This window comes from Poecilia latipinna, unplaced genomic scaffold, assembly GCF_001443285.1.
Source record: "Poecilia latipinna isolate Pla-1442-1.1 unplaced genomic scaffold, P_latipinna-1.0 Scaffold226, whole genome shotgun sequence".
Classification (NCBI taxonomy): Eukaryota; Metazoa; Chordata; class Actinopteri; order Cyprinodontiformes; family Poeciliidae; genus Poecilia; species Poecilia latipinna.
In genome coordinates this window covers 169,280-192,985 of record NW_015112842.1, presented here as the reverse complement: position 1 = coordinate 192,985, position 23,706 = coordinate 169,280, and the positions used below count along the sequence as shown (strand labels likewise).

Sequence of the window (23,706 nt, the reverse complement as noted above, 5' to 3'; positions counted from 1 at the left end):
TGGGCTTCGCTGAGGTTGCTAGGTAACGGGCCTGGGCTTCGCTGAGGTTGCTAGGTAACGGGCCTGGGCTTCGGTGAGGTTGCTGGGTAACGGCGGAGGGCACGTCGAATGTGACTTTACTATTAGCACGTTTTTAAAACGGCCCGTTGGTGGCAGCAGGAACGAAGATAAGACATTTTTCCACATGTAGGTGAAATAATCTGCCGGTGGAACAAGTATTTTTCAACAATGGTAAGGAATTATTGACTACCCATTACTGAAAAGTTACTTGTAAGCTAGTTTTGCCTTATTTCAGGTGTAATAATATATTAGCACTAGAAACTAGACAAAAATACTTGGTAACATTATGTGTTAGGGACTAGATTACTATGACTACTGAAAGACAAACCTTCTGTAATGAATTGCTGTAATTTGTTTGGTACTTTTTTTTATTTATATGAACTTTCTAAAAAGAAGAAATGAAAATCTTCTTAACAATCATAACATAAGGAAACATATCCACCATAAGCATTGCTGCCTTTACTTTTATACCTTCACCCACCGTTCTGATAAGTCTGCATTTTGAAAATAGCCCACACTTGTAGAGCACTCCTTATCTTTCCTCTACAAACTGCTTTTTCACAGCATTTTTTGTGTGTTCACCCCAAAATTTTGCTTTCTACATATGCAGCATTTTTATTCTTAGTTGACAGGACTGAAGGGTGAACCACCCATTCTCCTACTGGAGGATCAAAGCCTCTACACCGAGCCTCAGCTGCCCACATTTGCTCAACGACAAGTAGAGAAAAATAACATATTTATATCCATAAATATGCCACTCTGTTTAGGTTTGAGCATGGGAGGAGAGACGTCCCGAGTTCCTCTACGCCGAAGCAGGATAACGATCCGAAGTGCACTAATAAAGGATTCTTGCAGCATTGTTATCCTGTAAGAGATTAGATTGTTGACAGAAGATCTGCAGAAGAAAATCAAAGTTGAATCTTATCACTGCCACAGATTCCTTACCAGGTCTGTGTTTAGTCTGCTTTAATCAAACTCTAGCTTGATTTTCTAGAAAGTCCGGTTTTTGTTTAGCTTTAAAAGCAAATATCTTAGTACACTTGGAATAAGACAAAACTGACTTTAAAGGAGTTAAACTGATAGTCTTTTTATTTAACTTTTACATTTTAGGTGAAAATATTTTAGGTAGCTAACCAAAAACGCAAAGTCCAAATAAAATGGCTGGGTGCAATGCAATCATAAACCTTCATCTATATTATAATACCTGCAATTTATAGCAGCTGCCAATGATTCAGCTACACTGTAAAAATACAAAATCTTACCAAGTATTTTGATCTACTTTCCACTGCAAATGCATTTGTACATTTCAAATAAGACAAAAATAACCAACTTACAGGTAGCTTTTCAGCAAGATATAGGAGCTTGTTTTAAGTCAATAATTGATCAATATTTATTAAAAAACTTAGTTTCCCTGGCAGATCAAAATTTCAGGGGGTTTTTTTCTTGCAAATTTTACACTTCAAGCTCAGAAAATTTCAGTTTTTTAAAAATAAAATATGTGAAATTAATCTCAACATTTCTGAGTTTGTTTCTCGTAAATTTTACACTTTAAACTTAGAAAATTCTGAGTTTTTTTTTTAAATAAAATTTGTGAGATTTATCTCAAAATTTCTAAGTTTTTTGGCAGAAATGTGCTCTGTTTTTTGTACAATCGTAATCCCGTTGGAGCTAGTACTTTTTCATCAATACTAAGTAATTTTTTAAAAACCTAAACCAAGCTATTTTTGCTTAAAAGTTACTTGAGAGTTAATTTATTCTTATTTCAAGTTAATTAAATATTTCCACAAGAAACTAAACAAAAATACTTAAGACTTTGTGTTTTGCAGTAAATTACTACATTTCATGAACATCTTTAACCTAAATTCAGAGTCACATTTTAATTCACATCAACTCTGATTCAGCTAAGATGACCCACTGAGGCTAACATAAAATAAAAAAAAAAATACATAATGAATGACAAATTACATTTGCTGCATGAAGTACAGAAAGCGAGAGGCCCGCTGTACGGAGGTAAATGTTGGTCGGCCGTATCCGGTAATAAATTGACTGCCACTCCAATCAAAGGAACAACGTTGGGATGCCCCGCTGCATCAGGACGTTCCCTTTAATTAGGTCGAATCCTTCCAACTGCAGCGCAACGTCATGGTGCAGAAACGTCTGGAACCAGCATGGACTCCAACTTTTCATTCATTAGCAAAAAATCAGGTCGGGTTGTGAATCTGCAGGAGATCCAAGGCGAAAAATATGAAATAACACCCAAACATAGCTCTGTTGTTTTCCTAAGCTACTTCAAAGACATTCATAGTGTTTCCATTAAAGCAACAAAGGAAATAATGAATCATTAGTTGCAGGAACAAAATAATATTCGACTGAAAAATCTAATAAAAGCATGTTGATAATTTGAAAAGATTGAATTAGTTCATGGTTGGACAGATGTCGATGAGGTGTGCATTAACTTTGCAAACAAAAATGAAACAGATCAAATTATTAATAAACAGCTTTCTGCCCTTCAGCTGCAAAACAGGAAAACATCAATAAATAATTCTGAAATATTTCAAATATTACTCCATCCTTCTGTTCCGCTGTATTTTAAACCACAACAGTTTTATTAGAGTTTTGTCATGATAACACCTGTTTAACATGTTAAAAAAAGGTAGATTTCTTCTTGTGTTACACTGCACTATTATCACCAAGTAAAACAATGAGCTTAATGAATAATTAATGGCTTAATATAACAAGTTTAGTAACCTAGTGTGATAGTATAATTGGTCTTGTGCTGTAATGTAATGGTGACCTACAACACTGCAAAAAAGCAAAATCTAACAAGGTATTTTTGTGTGGTTTTTAGTGCAAATATTTTAGTACACTTAAAATAAGACAAAACTAAATTATCAGTAACTTTTCAGCCAAATATAGGAGCTGGATTGAAGTCAGCAATTCCTTAACACTGATTTTAAAAAAGTACTAGTTTCACCGGTAGATTATTTCACTTATAGTAACACATTTTTCCCATGTTTTAAGTGAAATAATCTGTACTGGAACTTATTTTTAAATCAGTATTAAGGAATTATTAACTTAAAACAAGCTCCTATATTTTTCTGAAAAGTTACTTTTTAGTTATTTTTTTATCTATTTTCATGTGAAGGTATTTGCACTAGAAACTAGACAAAAATACTTTGTAAGACTTTGTGTGTTTGCAGTGTAAAATCAATACAATTCACTTTATGATATAGCTAGCTTCAGTTAATTTAGTAACTAGTTCTGGACACTGTAAAAACACAAAACCTTACCGAGTAGGGTTGGTGTGAGTTTGTGTTTTGGCAGTGTATACTTGACTTAAATAAACAAACACATAGAGCAGTAAAACTAGCTGACCAAGCGTGCTGGAGCTCAGCTTGGGTTGCTAGGTAACAGATGCTAGGTAACTCTGCTGGGGTTGCTTGGTAACGGTCAGTGCCTGCTGATTTGTTATGTTATACTCCAAAAGTTTTTGAAACGGCCCATTTTCCAGACACCAAAAAATATTAATTTATTGTGAAAAATGGCTGATTGGTTGCTTTTAGAATTAATAAAGACCGAAATGGAAGTACAAAAACATACAAAAGGTGAATTTTCCTTAACGTGTCCCATTTAAAATATTCTTTCAGAGTCTGAGCCGAAGCTCTGGTGAAGAAAAATGGATTCAACTTGTGTTTAAAATAGAGCAGGAGAAGACTCAGCCTCTTCGGTGAGATTAAACAGCTTGAGCAATGATTTGTTGCAGACTGGTTGGATGGAGCGGATCCTGGAAGAGCGCTCTGCAGGTGGGTTGTCTGCTTCTGCCCTGGAGACGGGTTGTAAGTGGCGGGTGGAGACGCTGCGCCTGCAACACAAGATAGGGAGACAATGAAGGAAAACAAAACTATTTAAAAGACAGGTAGATGATATGAGGTGGCGTGAGTGTTTAAATTAGACTGCTGCTTAAAGTACTTTCCACCCAAAATAACCAATTTTAGCAGCAGAGACAGAAAAACTGGCATTTCTATTTTTATTTCAGGATGTCTCCGTGTATTAAACTCTTCTTGTGAATCTTTTCTGACTGACAGGGTTAAAAAAAACATGTTTGCGTGCTTCAATTAAAAACTTGGACTCATTATCTTAATTGCAATCTCGGTCTTTAATTAGCAACACACACACACACAGAGTTATTCAGGTGTGATCAATGGCCTCCCTAATCTCCCAGCATAAAATGAAAAGAAAATAATATCAGTGTTTTACCATCTTTAATTAGAATGTAATGTCAAAATTAATAACAATCAAGTCAATTAGCATTCAGAGTTGGCTGATGCGCGCTGATTCTGGTCTTTAATATTACTGCGATTCCTGGTTAATTGTCGTCATTACGGGAGCATTCAGCGGCACTTCTGAGGAAATTAATGGAGTGAGCTGAGCTGACGGGAAAAGCTGTGGAAAACTGTGGAGCCGAGACAAAAAAAGATGCAGCAGAAGAAGAAGGCGTCACCTCAGCAGGATCACTGATTTTACTGCGTCTAAATTAGATCGCTTTCCCAGAAACACAAAACTCAACCTGTCAGAGGAATCACTCTCCTATCAGGAGGCGGAGGGTTTTATTGTCTTACAGGCACCAAACCTGCTACCACGATGACTTGGAGCTATTGTAGGAAGAAATTTAAAAAAGGAGGAGAAAATGTCCACTAAAAAAATCTGAAAGATTTAGATTCAGAAATTAATCCTGAGCTCCGAATGTCAAAAATTTTTGTGAAAAGAAATCTTACATTTTCTGGAAAAAACAAGGAAAGTTCTGAGTTAGAAATTTGCTAGAAAAATACTCTGAAATTTTCTATTTAATCTCAGAAATTTTCTAGAAAAACAAGGAAATTTCTGAGTTTGAAAAGTTGAAAATTTGCAAGAAAAATCTCAGAAGATTTATGAGATTAAACCAGAAAATTTTCTAGAAATTTTGAGCTCCAAAATGTGACTGCGGAGCTCAAAAGTAAAAATTTGCTAGAAAATTTTGACTTTTGGAGCTCAGAAAATTGCTAAAAAAACTTTAGCAATTTTTTTTCTAAATAATTTTTCCCACAAAAATTATTTGTGGGAAACCACAGAGAAGTTTAGGCTAAATCCCAATGGTCTGATCCTAAACCAATCAGTAAATAGAGCGCTAAACTCAAAGATTTGACATTTTTGAGTTTTAAATGTCAAAAATGTTCAACTTTTGGAAATTTTCTGTAAACTACTATTTCCACGAGCAGGTTTAGAGTGCTGCATTAAGGCCATTGGAGACAGAAAAAAAGGTCAATTTCAACCAAAATCTTTTAAATTTTAGATTAATTTCAGAATTTTTTTTTTACCAAAACAAATGTAGAAATTTCGGAGTTTGAAAAGTCAAAAGTTTTCTAGAAAAAAAAACCCTCGAGAGTAATCTCGGAATTTTTTTTTGTAAACAACCTGCAAGTTTATGAGCTTTAAAAATAAAATAAAAAAATGCTAGAAACACTTCAGAAGTTTTGAGTTTAATCAGATCTTTTTTACCTTTGAAATTTCTAAGTTTTTTGTAGAAAATTTCTCAGATTGATCTCAGAATTTTAGATTTTTTCTTCAAAGTTTTCACTTTTCAAACTCAGAAAGTAAAAAAAAAATTCCTCAGCTTAATCTCCAAATTTGAGTAGTTTGGTGAAATTATTCTCCTTTTTAGATCAAAAATGGCCTTAATGCACCATTATAATCCTGCTCACTTTAGACATTTCAAACATTCTAAGTTTTGTCTCCTAATGCAAGACAAAGCCAATTATTAAACAGATCAACAGTGTTCATGGGAAAGATGCATTCTTAAAGGTTTTATGTACTCTCTCAAATTAAACCTCAAATGTTAGAAAAACACAACAGATTCCTCTTTACCTTTTACCAAACAGCGACGAGGCTGAGAAGTATTTCTAAGAAATCTCGCAGTAATATCTACCTGCAGTTGTTTCTGTCCGACTTTATCAGTCTTTCACTGTTAACTTTTCTTTCCAACTTTGCTGCAGTGTTTTGGAGTTAGACATTCGTTTCTGCACAGCTCTCTTCAAGCTCCTGGCAGTTCAATCAGACTGCGGTCCAGACTTTCACTGGGCTCTTGCAACACCTTCATTCTTTCCTTTTTCAGCCAATCTATAGGTTTTGCTTTGTTTTTGAAGAAAAGCAAAACAATTTCCAACATATCATACATTAAGTTTATGAAATTATTTGTGGGAAACCACTGAGAAATTGACACTAAAACGCAATGGTCTGATCCCAAACCAATCAATATAAAGAGTGCTAAATTGCTTTGCAAAAATTAACGTGTGTCATACTTTTATTAGGTTGTCCTGCTGCTCAAGATAGGCATTGCTGGTGGCCATCTATTTGACTATTGTTATATTTTTTAATCTTCCAAACATTTGACTGCCCAAAGTTTTCTATCATTGTACTAATGTGTCGTTCTCGACATAGTTGTGTTGGACAAATTTTGCAGTTGCAAAATGTGAGTGAGCAATTAGTAATGGAACACAAAATACTTAAACAGCAAAACTGAACTATATTTAGATCACGTCTGTCAGGCTGTATTATTTTCCCCAAATGCCTGAAAAGTTACTACTTTAGAAAGAAACTTTAAATGCGCTAAAACGTATCTTTAGCGCATGTCCCCCAGTGACGACACGTAGCTATTTTTTAAAGAATATTTTCCACAAATCTCTTTGTCGGAGATTCAGTTCCTCCAGGTAAGAAGCATTTTGTTTGGGACAAATAATATATTTGTATATTTGTTTAGCGTAGTTCATAACAACTGATTTGAAGATGCTTTTAATGCTCTTGCACTAAAATAACAGAAAATAGTCAGAATCAGCGCCTGTTTAACCAGCAGCAATACTATTTCAGCAACTTTGTTAGCAATGTTTCATGTAACATAAGAGCTGCTAACACAGTCCTACCGCTCTTCAACAAAGCTTAACTGCTCCATAAGACGCTGAACTATCATTTATTATACTTAAAATACATATATTAAGCACAGAAAAAGAAACCCTCGTACTTTTTCCAACGGAATCCAAGAGGCCTTCCGTTAGCATGGGAAAACAATTCGCCCGCCATAATGGTACGATCTGTTAACTTTTCTGTTTAAACACCGAACTGACTCTCAAAATAACAAACTATGAGCTTAATATGCTAAACATTAAAGATAATTATTAACAATTACAATCAAAACAACACATTAAATGCAAATAAAATAATAATACCAAACCGGAAATTACCTGGTGTTTTGAAGTTGCTCTGCCGACTTTTCAAAATAAAAGCTACCGGTGCTCTTTTAATTTCCTACCATAATAAACTTCCGGTTTCACATTGCTACATTTGCACTTGAAACTACGCTTAAATAATTGGTAAGATTTTGTTTTTTGCAATGTAACACACCCGTTTTTGTAGTTTTCGGTTGATTTTTTCTATTACGAACCATAAAAGCAAAGATGTTATTTGTTTTCTCCACTTGAGGAATGGTTTTAGGATGTCATTTGATTTTCTTTTTTAAATTTAGTCCAACCTTTTCCCATGATTTTCTGCTTTAAGAAGGGAATAATCTACAATGAGGTATTTTCCTGAAGAAATGCAGGGAAAAAAGACCTCATGGAGGGGAGGACGTTTGAAACTAAAGCTGTTGGTTTGAGTCCGCTCTTTCTACTTCCTGCTTGGAGAAACACATTAAGCAGGACTGGAATCGCAGGATCATCAATTAATGATTTCCCGGGCTGCGGTTTTCCTGCCCTGAGCCTGGTTCTGTAATCAGTGAGTGAATAACTTTGTACAGGACGGCTGCTAATGAGGGCCAATAAAGATGTTGGCCACGGGCTTCAGAAGATGAACTCGGATCCTATTTAACAGTTTGCCCTTTGGGATGATATGACCCACTAGAGACCGCCGGGCCGTTGAGATGTTTACCTTGAGATTCCTCACTAAATATTAGATCTTAATTATCTTTGCAGCCATTTGGGATATGCTGTGTATATCCGGGAGCGGGTTTTCTCCTTCCACTGCAAAAACACAAAGTATTACCATGTATTTTTGGTCTAGTTTCTAGTCCAAAAATCTTTGTACGCTTGAAGTAAGACAAAACTAACTTTTCAAAATGATATAGGAGCTTGTTTTAAGCCTATAATTCCTAAAGTCAGTCGCCTTTTTGGTTTGCCACTTAAACTATTTGCAATAAAGTTTAACAATTAAATAAAAATACCATCAGTTTATCTTGTCTTATTTCAAGTGTACTTGGTAAGATTTTGTGTTTTTCCAGTGTACAGCTAAAGTAAACTCAAATAAAACACGGGCTTTCCAAAGATAAAATACTTGCACTGCAAAAACACAAAATCTTACCAAGTGTTTTTGTCTAGTTTCTAGTGCAAATATCTTAATATATTTGAATTAAAGTAAAACTAACTTACAAGTAACTTTTCAGCAACATACACGAGGTATTTTTAAGTAATCTATTTGTTAATACTTATTTAAAAAGTTCTAGTTCCATTTCACTTATAATATGGGAACATGTCTTGTTGTAAGATAAATAATCTCCAAATGGTAATTGTACTTTTTTATCAATATTAAGCACTTATTATCTACCTCGAGATTTGTTACTAAATATTAGATCTTAATTGTTTTTGTAGCCATTTGGGATCCACTGGTATATTTGGGATTTTACCAAATATTTTTGGTCTAGTTTCCAGTGCAAATATCTTCGTGCGCTTGAAATAAGACAAAAGTAACTTAAAAGTAACTTTCAGCTAGATGGGCAGAACGGGACTGGGCTTCCCTGTGGTTGCTAGGAAACGGCTTGGCTGGGGTTGCTAGGTAACCGGGCAGTCGCTTAACAGTTGGGCGTTTTTTTAACGGGTCATTGGTAGCAAGTGAAATGATCTGTCAGTGGGAGTATTTTTCATCAATATTAATGAATTATTGACTTAAAACAGACTACTATGTCTAGCTGAAAAGCTAATTGTAAGTTAGTTTTGTTTTATTTCAAGCGTACTAATATATTTGTGATAGAAACTAGACCAAAACTGCGTTTGTCTTTTTGCAGTGTGGTGCGATTTCTTTCTTTTCCAACAGTTTGTAAAAGTTTGGGATGACTCAAAAGTGTCCAGAGGTGTTACATGAGCGCACAGCTATGTCGTTAAACCCCATTACTTCTGACCTGAGGAGGGAAGTTGGGATTATCTCAATGCTATTGTCTTACATTTGGAGAAGAGCCGAGGGTTTAATCAAATCGCGGAGCAATCAATGCAGCGGCTCCAGCGGACACTTCCCGCTGCCCTTGGAACCCAAGGAGTATTCAGAGTCGACACCAGCGGCTAAAAGAGTCGCTTCGGATACATCATCACGGAGAATGAGATTAACCTCCCCTCCCCCGCCCACCGGGATATCTAATGTCACCGAGCTTATCTTCTAAGCGCTCAATCAACCTCCAAGAGTCTGGAAAAAAACACACCACCACCTCGCGGCCATTTTGTTTCTCTTTCAACTCCCACGACATGGTGGCGACTCGTGTTTGTTCGCTTTTCAACTTTTCATGGAGACGATCCAGAGAGCCAACCTGCTGTGCTGGTGGGAGTGTTTCTGTGGGACAAGAGAGGAATAAAAGTGGGGATAAAGATGCATTTTATGGCTGAAATATTGGGACACAAACCCCTGCGGCTATGACTGGACTCTGTCCCAGATACCCTTATTTATTATTGAAGTGTTTCCCTATTTTCCTCCTTAGTCCATTTGTTCATCTCAACAACATTTAAAGAGATACATCCGATCTTCTTAAAGCGTAAAAAACATTTTCTTCCACACAACAATAACAAACTTCCATGTATTTATTTCAATAGCATGTACTATAGAGCTACAGAGGGATTCAGACTTGAAGTAAAATGATGCTTTTTAAATATTTTAACCCCCTTTTCTCTTATAACACTAAATGCAAAGCAATCCAACCAACTGCGTTCAGAATAATTACTAAAAAGTCAATAAATGCAAATTTATTGTTCACAAATGAAAAGAATATGAGGTGCTCTTTGTAAAATTACAGTGAAAAATTAACACCCTGTCATAAAAAAAAACATATTTTCACCATTCTCTTAACAGTTTCAAACTAACTGCTTAACTAGCAATCCAAATATTTAGCATATATTTAGCTAGCAAACTGAATATTTAGCATGTAATCTAAATATTTAACTCCATATTTAGTTGGCAAGCCAGATATTTATCTAAATATTTAATTGGCTAACTAAATATTTAGTTTGCTAAATATTTAGCTTCATGCTTAGTTAGCAAGCAAAATGCTTCACATATATTTAGCTCTATATTTAGTTATTAAACGAAATATTTTTTGCAAGTTAGCTAGATATTTATTTCCGTATTTAGTTAACAAACTAAATAATTAGTTCCATGCTTAGTTAGCAAACTAAATATTTGGCTCAATATTTAGTTATCAAGCTAAAATTAGCTCCAGCTTACTTTAATTTGCAAATAAGCTCAATATGTAGCTCCACATTTAGTTAGCAAGCTAAATATTATAATCATTCAATATGACCACAATTACAGCGTTTAACAGCAGAGGTATTTAAACATCTTTATGATTTTTATCTTGTTTTTATGTCCTTTTTGAATACTTTATAGTTGTGTTGAAGATTAATTTCTTTCAGAAAAATTAAATGTTCTGTTCTAGTTTGGAGCTAAATATTTTGTTAGTAAACTAAATTGTTAGTTTACAAATGTTTACCTTAACTTTAAGTTAAACATTTAGCTTAGAACTCGTTTGAAAATTCACTTGCCAACAACCAGAAATGGATTATCAAAATAAAAGCTGCATTTTCAATGTTTTCATGTTTTACAACAACAGTGTCTTCAGATAGTGGTTTAGCCAGAGCAGCTGGACTGGAGATACTTCCTGGCACAACTCTTTAAAGAAACTTATAAAATGCATTATGTTAATGTTTTAGCATTTTTAAATTTGAATTGAACTGTATTATAATCTCAGAATGGTTGTAAAAACTAATATTAATACAAATGTATTAATTGCATGAAAATGTTCTGCATTGTTCTGCCACTCATTTTCTCTATGTGTGTGTGTGTGTGTGTGTGTGCGCGCCCATGTGTGTGTGTGTGTTAAATTGAGCCCCTGAGCAGAAAGTGGACTCTGACTTCTTTTACTGGAAACCAAATTGGATGAAATCCTTAGCTGAATGCAGAAAATACATTTACATTAATGTGACCTCCTTTTTCATTTCGGCCAAGTCTGGTTTTACAGAGAAAATTACAGCCAGCCCATCATCTGAGGTAAATGATATATGTGAATGCATATTTTAAATATATTAATCCAAAAGCAATTTTCAGGTTGGCTCCCTGTCAGGTCGGCAGTCATCTTTTCTTTTTTTTTTCACCCCTTCCAGCTCAGGCATTGTTTCGCTAATCTAAAAAGATGAGTATTAAGGTTATTTTGTCAGTGCAGCTTTCCATGTCAGAATATCCTGGAGCTGTAATGCAGAAGGGTTTATTCTATTTCCTCTAATTACCCAAAGAAATGTTCATATTTCAATGGGCAGGCGGCCTAAACAGCTTTGTTTACAAATATGCAGACAGAACAGAAGAAATCTGGAAAATGCAAAGTTTTCTCCTTTACAGATTTATTCTTTTTTTGTCACATTTAAAGGGGGCCTCTTATTAAAAAATGTGCACATATTTATATTTCCATCTGCTTGAAACAAAAAAGTCCAGAAATGTATAAAGTATAAGTTCTTAAATTTGTTGAGAAATTAATAAAATATGGTTAATTTTGGTTTAACCAGAGTTTAACCATAAATAAATCAAGTGATGCCCAGTGATAAAATAGATTTTAGTTTTATTTATATTGTTTTGTGCATCCTGAGTAACTTTTTCTTGTGTTGGTTCTTTAATTTTTCAGAAGAGTCCATGAATATTTGCAGTCTGGCTGCAGAAAACGCTGTGATATTTGTCAAATGTACATTTCAAAAAGGAGCTGAATGGAAACTCTCACTTAAACACAATTGCCTTATTAATTCATTATGTGCTAACTGCCTACTTTGATAAATAATAGAAAGACTTCCAGCTTTGTAGATGTCAGTCATCCTTGTTTTTTGTGCTAAATTGTGTTTGAAATGTAAATTCTGACAAATTCACCTTCAGTAATGTTTGAAAGCATAAACTATTGTGCATGTTTGATTATCTTGCTTTTTAATCTCTGCGAATGAGCAGCTTCTCCTTTTGTTTCATGAGACTCCTATGGGAATTTTGACTTTCTGACCGAACACAGATCTCTGCTTTGAAGTTAATGAGAGGAATCTTGAAATCGGCTTTGTTTAATTGATAGTCAGTGTTAAAAACACATCCTAACAATCCGTGGCTCAGTTCGACTAAAACCAGCTCTTCCCTCTGAAATCTGGTACACAGGTATTCTGTTTTCACAACTTTGTGTGTGAAAAAATACGTTTTCACTGCAAAACAAGATATAAAATTAGATTTAATATGACCTATTATGCTTCCTGGAGGGCTGCACAGTGGCACAGTTGGTACAGCTGTTGCCTTGCAGCAAGAAGGTTCTGTGTTCAATTCCCAGCCCAGGATAGTGTTGGTATTCATCCCACATATGGTCTTTCTGCATGTGTGGGTTTTCTCCAGGTACCAAAAGAACAAATTGGCCTCTCCAAATTGTCCCTAGGTGTGAATGTGTCTCTCTGTGTTGCCCTGCAACAGACTGGCGACCTGTCTGGGGTGACCCCGCCTCTCACCTGGAATGTTAGCTGGAGATAGCCACCAGCACCCCTCCCAAACCCACTAAGGGACAAGGGTGTAAAGAAAATGGATGGATGCTTCATGAAAAAGCTTAAAAAGTTTAGGATAGGTCTATGTAATAAAAAAAACATATTCTTTACATTTTTGCACAAAATTATTCTTAGATAATGAGATTTTAATCCATTTTTTTATGTCTTTGAAAAGCAGAAGTGGAGCCTCCTGTGCAGCCAACAAAGGTGCAGAAAGTGGCTTCTGGATAGGAAGTCAAAAACAAAACACTTGTCTTTTCCAGCAGCCATTATACAGCAAATACAGTGGTAAAACCAGCTGATAAAACATACTAGAGCTCCGGTTGCTAGGTAATGGTGCGGAACTCCTCTGGCATTGCTAGGTAACAGTTATTGTGTGCTGATTCGTGTCGTTACATTCCAAAGGTTTTTAAAATGGCTCTTTTTCACGACACCAAAAAGCATGAACTTATTACCAAAAATCATCGGTGTGGATTTTTTTTAAGCGCTTGGGTTGTTTTTAAACGCAGTAGAGACTCAATGGAAGTAAGAAATGTGAATTTTGCATCATAGGTTTCCTTTAAGAAGCTCCAATTTCTTTCTGACACTTTGCCTTTATTACGTCATCACAACAATGCCTCTCATTTTGCTGTTTACAATCGTACTTAGGACCGTTGGAGTGAGAAGTAGTTTGTAGAAGGAGCTCAGCAGACTCACAGTCCCACTAGGTGTTTGCTAATGGCTGCTGCTGCTAGTCTAGAGGAGCTGACCAGCACCCTGTGAGGTGGATGCTCAGTTGATGACTTCAAAGTTCCTATTCAGCATAAAATTTGTGTCAAAATTTAGAATGCAGCAGCTGGTTTGTATAGAAACATGTAAAAATGTGTCAGTTTCTTTGATTCCATCTTTAAATGAAGTGTTTGTTGCAGCAGAAGTTGAAATTTGGACGTAGGAAATGATGAGTTGGGGGATGGGAACCACTTTTTTCCCCCTGGAAAGCCTCTTTCTCTGCTTTGCTGCTCTGCCTTCCCACACAGCAGCACAGATAACCTCCTTTTGAGGTGTGGAAAATCACCTACAGAAGGAGAAGAAGCCGACTGAGAAAAGCCTGACACAAAGGGATGAATTACAACACTATCCTGTGATGCAGTGAACAACCGATTGATTGATGGCTCTCAGCTTTGTGCTAAAGTGACCAAAGATGCATTTTTTGTTCCAAACAGACCAACATTGCCTCTGCTTTTTGCTGCAACAATAAAATTCAGATTTTATTGCTCCTTCTGAGAAGATTACAGTTCATATGCTTCTGTTTTAAACAAATATTCAGCGATTTCAGACGTTATGTGGAAGAACCATTCGGCCATTTTGTTTTATTTGAGCAGATTAAATGAAGTGTGTTATCTCTTTTTCTGTATCTGCTGGTTTTGAGCAGAAGCAGCAAAGATTAACAGTGGGGCTTCATGGACAGTTAACCTAAAAAAAATAATAAAAGCCTCTGCTCATATATTGGTGCTTCAGAAAACGTTAAGCAATGTGAATCCTGCTGCTCATCTGTTGAAATGTATCAGAAAGGATCAGAATGGTGCATTTTAAAAGCTCGACCGGTTTAAAAAGTAAGAAGCTCTAGAGGATGAGTGAGGGTGGTCAAAGTGGGGTGCCTGGGCCATTTGTGGCCCATGGACTGTTTTTTTTACAGCCATAATTGAAAAATAAATTAAATTGAAATTTTCTCACAAAACATCCAACACTCAGTGATAATCTGGGTTCTTTTTGTCGTCATGGTAACTAGGACCACATCTACTCGTTGGTGCACCAACTTGAAGTTTTGGGTGCAATTAAAAGCTTTGCTAGGGGTGAAATGATTAATCGTGTTTTAGGACTTTAATAATATCTTCAGTTTCATTTTTGTCCAGCTGGAGAAAGTTCTGGCGCCTCCATAACTAATGAGCTGTGTGTCATAGTTATAGCTGATCTTGTTGCTTGTTGTAACCTGAACATATAGATACTAAATAGGAGAGGCCCAAGGATTGAACCTTGTGGTTCCACATACATAACATTTGTTCACTCCAGTGAAATGTTGCCTGTTGACAAAGAAATTGGAGTCCAAAGATCTTAGGAATGACCTTGTATCTCTAGAGGTCAATGGCTTTGGGTGTTTTCTAGGTTCTTTAATGTGTTTATATCAGGGCATGAAGTTTTGCTTTCTGGGGTTCAATGACCCAGCGACAGTGGGTTGCAAACGTATTCATACCCATTGAACTTTTCCATATTTAGTCACATTACAACCACAAAAATAAAATAAAAATACACCATTGGACTTTTATGTGAAAGACCAACACAAGGTGGTTCCACAAAGTATTAATTCAATGGGGCTGAATACTTTTTCACACCGCACTTTTCAAATTTATAATATGTAAAAAACGTTTAGAATCATCTTCACGTTGTAGAGCACTGTGTGTTGGTGTATGAATACTTCTGCAAGCCACCGTAATACGCTAAAGATTCAAAATCTAGAGAATTTTTGTAAGAATTTGGCAGTCTGTCATGAACTGTCTAAGATATAATTTTGATATTTTAACCATTTTTTCCAATCTTAGATATTTTTTGCTTTTGTTTTTTACGTAATTTGTAACTGTTTCACATCAGAGCGACGTAAAGAGTTAATCGTCCGTGCGTGAAGCGGTGATTTGGCTTGTTGTGGATTCACTGTAATCCTTCCAGTAGCTGTTAGCACTCTGATTCTCGGTTTATTCTCTCTTGTTTTGTGCAGAGGGGTCATCAGAGACGGAGCCGTCTCTCTCCTCACATCAGATCTCTGTCATAACACGTCTCTGGCATTCGACACTGCAGCAGAACTCACAGATGAAACACTCCTTTGATCAGAGAGCCCTTTGAGTGCGCTCTTTAAACCTCCACTGCCACATTCAGGAGGCATTAGCAGCAATGCCACAACACCGCCATTGTGCCTGGGCCTCTTGCACAACAAAACTCACAGAGACGATGCAGGAAAAACGAAAAGAAAAAAAAAACCGAGCCGGGGCATCAAACCGCATCAGCGGTGCGTCGAGATTAAATCGTTTTATATTACATCGGACATGTGAGTAATGCTGCCGTGTCAAACGTCAGGCCTGCAGTTCGTAATGCTTCTTCAGCTCGATCCTGCCATTTGCATTTTTAAAGACAGTTCCTCTAATGAACATGCAGTTGCTTTTAATCACAGTTACCGTCTTCGTAAGGAGAAAATGTTGATGTGACAGCCCAGCTTTCTGCAGGAGAAACGTCGGCTGAAAACGCCTGCAGAAGCAAATATAAACTGTATTTTAACACTAAAAATACAGTTTTTGCCTATTTGATACCACATACAAATTATGGAAAAATGGGTTTGATACACAGGATAACCAGCTATATGGAGTTAATTTCTTGCCAAAACTTTTGACACAAGTAAAACTGGTTTATCTGATTATTTTAAGTGGATATACGTAAATTCAGGAGATTTTAAAGTGTAGTCTATGCGTATCACATATGATACTCCTCTGCAAACTCTACCTACCATTAGAGATTTGCTTTATTGTGGAAGCTGGGAGATAATTGTTTTTTGGAAAGAAAGTCAAGTCCAAATAAGTAACTTCATGTTCAAAAACAAGCCCTAAAATAAAGTAACTTATTAAATTTCAAGCCACTTTAGAAAAAAAAAATCAACCCCAAAGTTGTTTATGATAAATGGACTTAGCAACACTACGTCTTGTCACTTTAAATCTAAATAATCTGCTGCTGGCCACGCCCACCAACTCAATGTTTACACTCGCATCTGAACATGGCTGCAAATAGATGCGCAATTATACAACTGTACGTCTTTGAAAAGCAGAAGTGGATCCTTCTGCACAACCAACAAGAAAGCAGCAAATGGTTTCTGGATGGTAAATCAACAACAAAACACTTGTCCTTTTCAGCAGCCATTGTACAGCACACACAGCAGTAAAACCAGCTGAACAAACATGCTGGAATTCCATTATGGTTGCTAGGTAACGGGGCTTGGCTCAACTGGGGTTGCTAGGTAACCCCAGTCCACCCCAATACACCTGGTTTTGTTGAACCAGGTGTGTTTTATTGAGATTAAAAATCTCTTTTTCAAGAGAGACATGGCCAAGACTATCAGCAATTACAAATCAAAGCAATGATAATGCTGTGTCGTTACCGTTGCTAGGTAACTGCCAACTCATTCTCCAGACACCAAAAAACAGTGACTTATTTCTAAAAAATGGCTGGATGTTTTTTTAAGCACTTGTGCTGAAGCTTTTAAAAAAATATGAATTTCAGGAAACAAAGAAAAATTCACAAAAAAATAAAAGAAAACGGAAAATGTGAATTTTGCATAATAGGTCTCCTTTTGGATCAGAAAATATTTGAATAATTCTTATATTTGGAGGCAGTCTGAGCCATAAAATAACACATTTTAATACAGAATACATTTTGGGACTTAACTGCAGAAAAAAGCTCCAGTTGTCTCAATCTGGACTCTGATCCAGACGATGAGTCTGAACTGCAGTGACACCAGAGTCACCAGATCTCCGTCCAACAGAGGACCTTTCACATGTGGAGCAGCCAGATGAGGCTTTCATGTCAATATGGACCAAAACATCCATGGCACCAAGAATTTAGTCGGTTCTGAGGTCCAACAAGGAACCTTTCACTTGTACCGAGTTTCACACAGAGCCTGTAAAAAGTATTTCCCCCTTGGATGTGGCACCATTCAATGCTTTTACAAGCAGAATTTGGCCTTTTTGAGACAACAAATTGCAAAGAAAATAATGAATATCTAATATTTTTTATTTTAGTGTACTTGAAATATGATAAAACTAATTTACAAGTAACTTTTCAGCAATATTTAGGAATTTTAAGTCAATGATTCCTTAATATTGATGAAGAAAGTACTAGTTTCACTGGCAGATTATTTAACATATAATAAGGCATTTTTCCCATCTTATAAGGCAAATAATCTTCCGGTGGAACTGGTCTTTTTAATTTAGCTTTGTCTTATTTAAAATGTACTAAGATAAACTCAATATTTGGTAATATTTTGTGTTTTGCAGTGTAACTGATTCCCACCAACCTGACAGAACTGGAACATTTTCAAAGCAAAACATTGAATATATGTGACTTTACTAATGTAGATAAAACTGTTTATTTTTTACAGCTTTGCTGCTTTTATCTGTTTCAGTCATAAGATGAGCTTCAGTTAATTTGCTGCCTTCACTTGTTAGAATAAATATTATAAAAGCTTATATTGAATGGATTTGAAGAGAACTATGAACTTCCCAATGTCCTTTTCATTTCTTCTTTTTTCTCCAAGCACAATTACAGATAAGGGAATAAATACAAAGCATTCAGGCCTTTAGATTCAGTCAATGCAACCTTCGAGTGCATCCTCCTAACAAGTTTCTTCTAAATAAAGAATACATTTTTACAGTTATTGTTAACTTCACCGATGAAAAGGAAGAACTTGACATTTTCTGCTGCATTTAAAGGGTTCAGATTTTCTTTTTCTATACTATGTGAAGCCAGAAGAAGAAAAAATGTAATTTTGTTACCTGGAAAACATCCAGAGGAAAAAATCCAAGGGGAGAAATCAGTGGAGAACAGCTCCACAGACTCTTAGACCAAGAATTTACAGTGCAAGAGTTCAGAAAGTTTTAATTCTGGTTAACAATGGATGAAGTTAATTTCTGTGACGGTGGATTAGGGGCATTGTAGAAAGAAAACAAGGAGCAAATTTTAGCCAGAAATCTCAGAAATTTTCAAGAAACAACCAGGAAGTTGAAAAGTTGTAAATCTGTGAGAAAAAACAAAAATAATTTGAGATTATTTTCACATATCTTCAAGAACAAAATGTCGGAACTCAAGTTTTTTTCTCACAATTTGAGCTCACAGAATTTCCTAACTTTTCTAGAAAACTTTTTGTTTTTTGGCGGAAATGTACTCCTTCTTTCTCAGTGGTACCAAATGGAGTGGCATCAGATTATAGTGGTTACTTTTTCTTTTTTGTCTTTGGAAATAGACCACAAGCCATTTCTCCAGCTAGCGTTGGCCTAGCACATCTGTTTTGGTTGTATTTACCCAGAATTCCCTGACCCAAATCAAACTCTGTTCTGCCTACAAACCTCGGTTTTGGTTCGGTTGAAGTAAACTCGGTTCCATTTGAATGTCTATGTGAACGCCAAGCAGACCAGAAACCGCTCCAAAAGCAGGAAGTGGACTATAGTGCAGTGCATTCTGGGTAAATACAACCAAACCGGCTGCAAAATGTTAATGCTAGCAGGAAAAGCGGATTGTGGATTGTTTACTTTTCCTGAATAAGGAAGTTGCACTCGGTGTCTTCAGAGGGTTTTGCTGCAGCGCCCCCACAGGCGAGGAGGAGAACAAGTTTTTAATTATTACAGATTGAGTCAGTACAGTGTGAAAGAAAACCACAGCAGCTGAAAATGTAACAGATGGTCCAACTTTGGTCCCCAATTGAACCAAGTCTACCAGACTATCAGGTGTGAAGGGTCAGAGGTCATGATTGGATGGCCTTCATGGGAGAGTTTCAAGATTTCAACTGCAGCTGAACAGAAAGAACAAAATCATTTAGATCATATTATATCACTATGTATTCTAAATAGTGGTTAGTTAAAACATAATGTTGCTTTCCATAAATAAATGTTTCCTCTTTGGCCCAGTTTGATTACATTCACATATTGTTTTAACTGGTCAACATGAAAGACTTTAATGAAAAAGTTTGAACCCCGACTCGTTATTAGAGAGATCACAACGGCCTGCTGGAGCCACACAAATCTGTCGGCACTCATGGCAAACATCACCTGCACAGCAAAGATTATTAAAAGTCTAATTATGCATATCAAACACCACAGACGGGACAATTAGAGCGCAGGGCTTCAGGCTGCCTGGCACAGATGGTTTGTCCATTTAAAGAAACTACAGACAAGTGCAGCTCCGTCATGTTGGATTTTATTCTGGTTGCAGGTCCCCACAGAGAGAAACAGATCAGCTTTAATCGAAAAAAGACATTTTTTTTGTTCCTTCGGTGGAAAAGAAAGTTTTAGCAGGGCATGCAGGCATACAGATGGCTTCAATCATGTCTTTGGATTTTCAGAAATGTTACACTTTGGTTGTAGGCATGTCTGCACAATAAAACACTTAGGAGAGGAAAAAAGTGGCAAGATGCACTTCAGAACGATAAAAGGAAAATATTAGAAAGCCCAATAGATAAATGACAATGAACATCTTTGATTATTTTAGTAATCGATTATTCTGATGGTTAATTGGATTAAAAATTTGCTGCATTCTGCAGATTTTTCATTTATCCACTTAAGTTTATTCTATACAATATCAATAATACATAAAAAGACAAATTAACAAACAGTTTAGTCCCTTTTTGAACAGGAAAATAAAAATTTAATGACCTAAAGTGCAAAAGCTCAGCAGGGTTTCCTAAATATACAAATTTATTCTTTCAAATCAACAAATTTAAAGATAAATTTGGGTTTAAGCAACCTGAGACTCTGCAGCAGACCCAGATCTGTGCAGTAATACGATTACTGTGAGGTGACATGACTGAATCAGTTGACATTTAGGTAATATTAAACTGGGGTTTAGTCACTCCTGCTGTAAACTTTAAATGTCAAACAGAGCAGGAGATACATGTTCAGCAGCGGCTTGCATCGCTTCAGCTTTAGTTAGTATTTTCATTGGCAGAAATTAAAGTAATGCAAAGATTATTGCTAGCAGATGTTGCAGCGTTACGGAGTAATTCAGCTAACGTTGCTAACATGACTGGATGGTTAGCAGAAGAGAAACCGTGATGGGGAAAGACACTGTAAAATACACACAGAAACATCAATATGCTACAGACTTCCTGATTTGTTTTAAAAGCCTTGTGTCAAACTCGAGGCCCGTGGGCCAAATCCGGCCAGCCATAGCTTTTTATGTGGCCCTCTAAACACTAAGTGAGCTTAAATATTAGGCTTTCCATCAAATCAATGCAGTTTTTATCTGTTTACTGCCAAATTATATCAATCAGTCCCTCCAGTTTCTTGAGAATTATGGAAATTCACACAAAATCAACAAATCGCTGCACTTTTTTGTACTGATACATAATTGAAAGTTTATTGCAGATTTTTCTCAAAAATTGTCAAAAACTTCCTTACTTGTACTAAACAGCTGCCTCAGCTTTCATTTATTATAGTTCATGATCTATAGAGCAGTAATAAAAGTCGCATTTATTCTCATAAATTAGTGTAAATATTGCAAATATTTCCAAATTAGCACCAGAAACACTTTGCTTTTTATTGCAAAAAAACCTGGAGGGACTGAAAATTCATCCATTTTCTTTACACCCTTGTCCCTTAGTGGGGTTGGGAGGTGCTGGTGCCTCTCCAGCTAACGTTCCAGGCGACAGGCGGGGTCACCTGGACAGGTCACAAGGCTGTCGCAGGGCAACACAACCATGCACACACACACACTCAATTTGGAGAGGCCAATTAACCTAACAGTCACGTTTTTGGACTGTGGGAGGAAACCGGAGTACCTGGAGAAAACCCACCATGCACAGGCAGAACATGCAGACTCCATGCAGAAAGACCGGGGCTGGGAATCAAACCCAGAACCTTCTTGCTGCAGGGCAACAGCTCTACCAACTGCACCACTGTGCAGCCCGGGACTGAAAATTTTCAATAATATTATTTAATTTTAAGAATTTATTGATATTTTAACAGTTTGTGATCAGGTTTTATCAATACATTCATAAAATTAAGAGCATTTTATGATCTTAATTTGGCCCAGACCAAGATGAGTTTAACACCGCTGCTCTACGATAAAACAATACGGCCATCCTGGTGCTACAACTAACCCAAGTAACAGAAAATATTCTCCTATAACCTAAAATTAATTAGCAGGTGAAAAAATTAACCTATTCCGTTACATATTTAGTCTTTTAAAAGCATTAATCGACATTTTTTCATCGTAATAGTAAATATTTTTATTTAGCATTTAATTTAAGTGTATTTGTATATTTTCTCTCCTAAACATTTTTTCTTTATTTATTTTTTTGTCTAAAAGAAAATCAGGAAAATCATCACTTTTTTAACTTTTTATTCTTATTGTTGTTTGGAATTACATAGATTTTTTTTTTTTCTTCAATCCAAAACAGGAAACAATCTGCCGCCTCCGTCGCCTTTTTACTCCGAAAAGAATTTAAAATGTTTTTAGTTTGCAAAAACATCAAAAATATTTTCATTCAAAAAAAGAAAAGTTCAGTTCGTTTTTTATTATTATTTTAATTCCCTTTGAATTCCAGAGCTGCTTTATGTTCAGCCTGTCATCAAAGTCCAACTTTCTTTGGTATAGATCTGTGGCAGGTAGACAGGACAAGCAGGACAGACGGATCAATGGGAGAACAGAGCCAGAGTCCACAGTGAGCAGCTTGTTTTGACACTTTGTGTCCTGTTCTGGGCTGCAGGCTGTCAGGAAACGACGCGGACCCTAACTCTGGTTCCTGCTGTCATTTCCTCCAGGCCACAGCTTCACCTTCATCTGTTTGCTCTTCCAGCTGCTGGTGCAAAAGTTTTCTACATCAAGTTTAAAGCTAATCTGGTTTCATTCGATGCATTCGTTCTTCCAGTTTGGAAAGTAAAGTTGAGCCTCAGTGGCGCCACCAAGGGCAGGTAATGGACATTTAAAATGACCAAACCTTTAACCTTTATTATTTCCTCCTCTTTCCATCCGTACAACTGACAGTGACACAAGTTAACAGTTTTTCTTGATCATTTTGTGAATGTATAAACAAGAACAAAACATTTTCTTGGGGAAAAGCTCTGCTTCCATTACAAATGTGCACAAAACTTTGTAGATGTTCCGCTAATATTTAAAAAGCATAATTTTTTTCAATAAATCCAACTAAAATCACAGAAAAAGTCATGAAACCCATCCTCCTCCTACCACTTCCTGTTGAATTCTTCTTCGTCGTTTCCGCCAGTAGTAACATGATTGGCATGTTTCCATTAAGTGAGTTTATTTAGTGATTACAATTTGTGCAGTTATATCTATGAATCCAAGATTTCCCCTTTGGAGACTCTGAGATTTTGTTTGGAATAGAGAGAAAAAGTAATTTTACTCGGCACTGTTTCGCCCACAGGACCAAATCAGGAGGCCAGTCACTTTCTTTAAACATTTTTCTAAAACTAAATTCAATAATCAATAATCGCCAAAAGACTTTCCAGCTTGTGTAAGTCTGTAAATCTCCTTCCCAGATATTCAATGAGCCCCTTGTACTTTAACAGTGTTCCAGGTTTCGGTCCATCCAATGAGTGCTATCAAAACAAATCCTGTTTATGCTGACAAGGACAAAGCACCAACTGCAATCAACCAAGAAATGATGGCCTAGTCAAACTTTCAGATCCCTATCTGGTTTTATATATTTCAGTGTAAGTATCTTAGTCCACTTGAAATAAGACAAAATAACTTAAAAGTAACTTTTCAGCAAGAAGTGAGAGGTTAAGTTAATAATTCCTTAATGTTGATTAAAAAAATACTATTTCTACTGGGAGATTTATGGTGCTGTATTTGGGCCATTGTAGGTAAAAAAAAAAAAAAAGATAGAAAAAGTACATTTCTGCCAAAAGCTGGGAAATGTTGACATTAATCTCAGAAATTTTCTAGACAAATTTTTCAATTTTTCAGATCTCAAAAAACTGTACTCGAAAAAAACTAAAAAAAATATACTTGATTTTGTGTTTTTGCAGTGTATCTTTAAACACAACAGTAACTTACTCAATAGTCAGCTCAT

At 36.1% G+C, this 23,706-nt stretch overlaps 2 long non-coding RNA genes across 2 annotated transcripts; both read left to right on the top strand.

Moving 5' to 3' along the window:
- On the top strand, positions 1-23,706 carry LOC106947152 (uncharacterized). The gene is made up of 5 exons (XR_001424919.1): positions 1-231; positions 828-927; positions 3,708-3,863; positions 22,381-22,585; positions 23,663-23,706. It is a non-coding gene; the product is annotated as an uncharacterized LOC106947152 (long non-coding RNA).
- LOC106947154 (uncharacterized) lies at positions 8,936-9,684 on the top strand. The gene is made up of 2 exons (XR_001424920.1): positions 8,936-9,060; positions 9,143-9,684. It is a non-coding gene; the product is annotated as an uncharacterized LOC106947154 (long non-coding RNA).